We start from the raw sequence: 6,000 nt of genomic DNA, 5'->3' as shown, positions 1-6,000 counted from the left end.
ATTTAGAAACCATCTATAAACTAATAATTTTACCATTAAAAAGCCATTGGGTCCAGTCTCTATCATTTCTAATGACTCCAGTCCATCAGCTGATGGGCAGTCCAGTGTTGTGGCTGGGACCTTTAATAATAACCTCAGTATTAATAAGAACTGCAAACAAAGGGCCATGCAGGGCCCAGCCAGGGTCTCATCTGCTCTCAGCTCCGTTCCAAACAGACTAAGCTGAAACTGTCCAAAACATACCCTCATCCCCCCACCATCGTGCCCCTCATCCCCACTGAGGGAGTCATCTCATATCCTGAGAGGCAGGAGGCCAGGATCAAAGTTCAAATGAGACCAGGGAGGAAAAAAAGTTTCCCTGGGATGGAATATACCATCGCAAACCAGACAGGGGTGAAAAATCTGACGGACAGACAGTAATGTGAAACAGTTGAGATTCAGGGCAGGGAAGAGGTTGAATTGTGGGAAAGAGGCAGTGATGTAAAGTACTTAGGTAAAAATACTTTAAAGTACTACTTAAGTAGTTTTTTTGAGTATCTGTACTTTACTAATTATATTTTTGACAACTTCTACTTTACTACACCCCCCCCCCCCCCCACCCAAAAAATCGGCACTGTTCCATTCCATACCTGGCTTTGTCGCACTGCGACCATGCAGCCACGGCCAGGAATATTCTGATGTGTTTGGAACTCTGAAGTTGGCACCGTTAACCCTAGGTGACCATGGCATGCTCCATTACACTGGCATCCCATTCGCCATGGCATCCTGTTCACCCGGGCAGATTTATTCAGCTCCTTGCCATGATTTTCTAGATTGCTGCTGCTATCTAGGCTTAGTTGGGCTAACCTATCCTATCTTCTTGCCACAGCCTCCGCCTCAGTGCTGCATGATGGCCAGGAGGAAAGCAGGACTCCCTGGCGTGTCTCTCTGGGGACTAGACGGGGAGATAAATCTCCTCCTCAACATTATTATTATTCTCACTGAAAAATGGAATTCCATGCAAATGTTCTATCTGGGAGGGAACTGCTGAAGCATTTGATGCTCCTCATATGAGCGGCTGAAACTGTAAATGGAATCTGCTTTTATATGATTTGACATTACCAGTATAAGAATGGAAAGAATACTGTTGCAATACAATTGTCGGTACTATCAGGGTTTTTGTGAAGCCATTCTGTCTTTTTCTTTTGTTGCTTTATTATTCACCAACATGTATTTTCAGTTGCAAATATTTTGTTAGGTAATTTATTGTACTGTTGCTATTGATTTAATCCTGCCATTTCAGGAACCATGAGGCCGTGCAGTAGGGTGTGAAACTGCTGGTATTGTTCAAGCCTATTAATGTTGTTATTTTCTTTTGTGTTTTCAGATAGGAAGAGAGTGAGATTACTCCATACCCTGTAAGGCACACAATCAACAAGGTAAGTTACCTTCAGAAAGAAGTTTCCCTCTACAATACATTGTGTTATGTGTATCCTGATTTACCAAAATATCCAACAGCAGTTTCTTTAACTGTGGGCCTTGGATGTGGCACAGACATTGTGTTGTGTTCCCCTCCTCAACATAGTCTCTGTGACATGTCTATAGGCCAGACGAAAATCTGTGGAGTCATTCTTTATCTTTGCCGTCTCATCTGTACATTCAATCAATATATAATTTACGTTATTTAGGTTTTGTAGCTATATTCATTTTGATCTTACTTAGTTTAGACAGGTACCGTATGTTTTCAGATCGTTTCTGGGAGATTCGGCCCTGCGGTCTTGTCTGGTTCTTTCCATTGTGCTGTTCCAGCTTAATTTGTTGTGTTGTAGCCAACAGCTCTCTGGTCTGCCCAAAACACTTCAGATTCAATGCTTATATACGATTCAACACATTTATCTGAATTTATCCACTTAGTGATTGAGGGGATTTATTGTCCTCACTTTATTGTTGATTAGGATAGTGTAAGGATGACATACCAGAGGTATTGGTGGACATCAACCTATCGACAACATTATTTTGATTTGACGGCTTGTTGCATGCATGGTACAGTAGACTCATACATAAAGTAACATCTATGGACACAGTTTGGCTCAGGTTTGTGGCATAAGGTAACGTTGTATTTTTCTGTGTAATTTAACATATTTATTTTGATACTTTCCAACTAACCACTTGGCAAAAACCCGTAGATCCGATCTTGTGGCGAATCTGACATCACAAGCTCGCCTCTGTGGGTCTCTGTCATTGTGGTGTGAACAACATATTTTTTATGGTAACTTTTGTGTCCTTGATGTCCTTTATTTGTAAAATGACTAATCTTGCGGTAATATATTTGGTGTCCTGTGTGGTGTTAAAGAGCTCCAGGCAGAATAGAACATTTTGATTATTATAACAAAGCATGAACCATAATGTTTCATTTTTATTTAATAGCATATTCCAAACTTTTGATGTTAATGCAAGCAACCTTATCCTCCAGGATGGAAAAGGAGACTACAGTACAATTCAGAAGATACTATTGTTCTTGGTTTGGAAGTAGAGGACAAGACAAGAAGAAGGCCTACTGAAAATGTGTGCATCCGGGTTGAGGTAGTAGGTTGTATGGTTTAGAATGACACCCTGGGAGTTAACGGTACAACCTTCTAGCTTTCCTTGGAGCACACTCATGACATCAATCAAAGAGATGACCCTCATCATGTCTTTCAAAGCATAGCTTGGCTTGGTTTACATTAGCCAACTGTTTTTGAGGGCCATGATGTCAAAATCTCACCATCAATGTTTTTTCTCTGTGCACTATTTTAATTTAAGTGTGCATGATAAAAGATGATAAATATAGGAAGTAAATTACCTAAATGTATTACATAATGGGAAAAGAGAGAGTTATGTATGTTTCTTATTTTAAATGTGCAGCTGTTTGAAGAAAACACAAATATCAAGTCTCATGATGATCCACAATTAGATTAGCTTTGTTTTATCTGTATGCTCTCATTAGAATGGATTGTTGGAGTGTTTTGTGAGGTGACAATGGGTATCGTGTTATAGCCTTTCCTTTCCCTACACCGGCTTCTAATTGACCTTTCCTGCCAGTAGACCCACGGTCAGTCTGCCTTCAGGGGCACAAAACCTTCAATTAGTGTTAGGTTGAAAAGTTGTGTATTTTTAGAGTGGTTGTCATCCACTCTGGTAGGGAGGGAGGAATGACCACACTGCGTCAATCACACAGAGGATCTGTAATGTTAGACATCCACTGTATAGTATCTCTCCAAGCACAAAAAAAGCACACAGCAAACAAAGGATTTTTTTCATTGTTCTTTCACTATCCATGAATATATAGCATATTAAAGGAATTTCAGATTTATCTGCAGAGGGAATACAGTGAATGCACGATTCTTCATGCTTTTGAAAATGAATTATAGTGTCTTGCTATCGTGTGGATGTGTTTTTTGTAAGGCCATTATGTAATAGATCTAATATAATTTGTATTATGTTAAAACAGCAATTCACCATTTACTGCTGGTGATGGAGCTCGCAGTAAGGGAATCTGTTACGTTTTTCACATCCTAATACTGTCAAGCTATTCTGTTATTGCTAAAGGTCAATTTCAATTTCTCACCAAGACATCATTTTGTGGTGGAACCTATTTCACACAACCAGTTTCCCCTGGTTTCACATTGCTCCCTGAGTCATTTGAGCGTTCCTGTGTTTTCGTAGCCTCCGTCAGTCAAGGCGACTCCAGTGCAGGCCAGGGCCTTCCCACATGAAAAGATACACTGATCAAAAATATAAATGCAACATGTAAAGTGTTGGTCCCATGTTTTATGATCTGAAATAAAAGATTCCAGACATTTTCTATATGCACAAAARCAAAAACATTTCTCTAAAATGTTGTGGACTCATTTGTTTACATCCCTGTTAGTGAGCATTTATCCTTTGCCAAGATAATCCATCCACCTGACAAGTGCGGCATATCAAGAAGCTGATTAAACAGCATGATCATCACACAAATGGACCTTGTGCTGGGGACAATAAAGGCCACTCTAAAATGTGCAGTTTTGTCACACAACACAAMGCCACAGATGTCTCAAGTTTTGAGGGAGCGTGCAAATGACAAGCTGACTGCAGGAATGTCCACCATAGCTGTTGCCAGAGAATTTTATTTTAATTTCTCTACCATAAGATGCTGACCACACCACCCACGTTGCGTGCGTGAGTGTTTCAATATAAATGTACACATACATGTTATTCAATAATTTAATCCAAACTGCTCGAGCGTCTGCATAGCCAGGCGCTAAAATAGACCTTGGTTCTATTTTTGACGCGTGATGCGCTGCAAGTCTTGACTCTCCCATCACCTCATTGGTTTTTAGGAGTACAGTATATTCTGTACCCACGTGGGGGATTGAAAGATGATCTGAGGTCCACACAGTCCAGTTGGTGGCGGTAATGCACCTTAAAGTTGGTTGCCAACCGCTATATAAAGTCAGAAGAAGACTGAAGGAGGAGAGATTACTAGAAACTAACTAGGTTTCCTCTTATCTGTGGATGAATTATCAGAGTAGAGAACACACAATTTTGGTGACTCAAAATGGGTAAAAATTCAACAACAAAAAAGGACGTTGTGCTTTTCAGGTAAAATAACAAGCCAATGTTTATATCCCAGGACAAATTAGCTAGCAACAGCAAGCTAGCTAGCTGAATGTCCATGAATGTTTAATGTGTTTTGACCTCTCCTCAAATTATATAGTTGGTTCAGAGTTAATTTTGCTATTTCAACTTGCGTGTCCTGATTGCGTCTGTTGTGGATGGACAAAATCTATTTGAATACACAGAGATACCGTGACAAGATCCTGAGGCCCATTGTCGTGCCATTCATCCGCCACCATCACCTCATGTTTCAGCATGATAATGCATAGCCCCATGTCGCAAGGATCTGTATACAATTCCTGGAACCTGAAAATGTCCCAGTTTTTCCATTACCTGCATACTCACCAGACATGTCACCCATTGAGCATGTTTGGGAAAGGCTGGATCGACGTGTACGACAGCGTGTTCCAGTTCCCACCAATATCGAGCAACTTTGCACAGCAATTGAAGAGCAGTGGGACAATATTCCACAGGCCACAATCAACAGCCTGATCAACTCTATGCGAAGGAGATGTGTCGCACTGCATGAGTCAAATGGTGGTCACACCAGATACTGACTGGTTTTATGATCCACGCCCCTACCTTTTTTATAAAGGTTTCTGTGACCAACAGATGCATATATGTATTACCAGTCATGTGAAATCCATAGATTAGGGCCCAATGAATGTATTTTAATTGACTGATTTCCTTATGAATTGTAACTCAGTAAAATCTTTTAGTTCAATATACTATAGTTTACTATAGTATAAATACTGGAGTATTACTATAGTTATGTAAGCTGTGTTCAAATACTCATACTAACCGCACTATCTGTACTATTTCTGACATAAATTGAGTATGTAGTATGCTTATTGGTCATAGTATACTTAGTATGCCAAAAGTTTCCAAATGTCATACTGAATTCGCCAAAATATATATATAATATATATATATATTTAATATATATATATATAATATATATATATATAATGCAATTCTTCAGAAAATGGGCATGGCTTCACAACATTTTCAGATTTGAAGAAAATGCAGCCGAAGTCCGACGAGCAGATCCAAACTCATTGCTTTAACCTTTCTGGACTACCCATCCCGGAGCCGGGATAACTGTCATCAGAAACGCTGACTAGCATAGCCTAGCCTAGCGCCATATAATATAATATAATATCATGAAATCACAAGTCCAATACAGCAAATGAAAGATAAACATCTTGTGAATCCAGCCAACATGTCCGATTTTTTAAAATGTTTACAGCAAAACCACAACATATATTTATGTTAGCTCACCACAATATCCAAAAACACAGCCATTTTTTACAGCAAAGATAGCTTTCACAAAACCACAAATAGAGATAAAATGTATCACTAACCTTTGAACAACTTCATGAT

The 6,000-nt window shown here is 39.4% G+C and overlaps 1 long non-coding RNA gene across 2 annotated transcripts in view; it reads left to right on the top strand.

Annotated features, from left to right (window-relative positions):
* LOC111981907 (uncharacterized) overlaps positions 1 to 6,000 on the top strand; it is an 82,470-nt gene that overhangs the window by 54,343 nt on the left and 22,127 nt on the right. For both annotated transcript variants that reach the window (XR_011481740.1, XR_011481739.1), the window contains one exon: positions 1,367 to 1,418. This is a non-coding gene — a long non-coding RNA (uncharacterized lncRNA). The remainder of the gene's footprint in view (positions 1 to 1,366; positions 1,419 to 6,000) is intronic.

This window comes from Salvelinus sp. IW2-2015, linkage group LG20, assembly GCF_002910315.2.
Source record: "Salvelinus sp. IW2-2015 linkage group LG20, ASM291031v2, whole genome shotgun sequence".
Classification (NCBI taxonomy): Eukaryota; Metazoa; Chordata; class Actinopteri; order Salmoniformes; family Salmonidae; genus Salvelinus; species Salvelinus sp. IW2-2015.
Note: the sequence above shows the minus strand (reverse complement) of the source record. Positions and strands in the feature narration are given on the sequence as shown.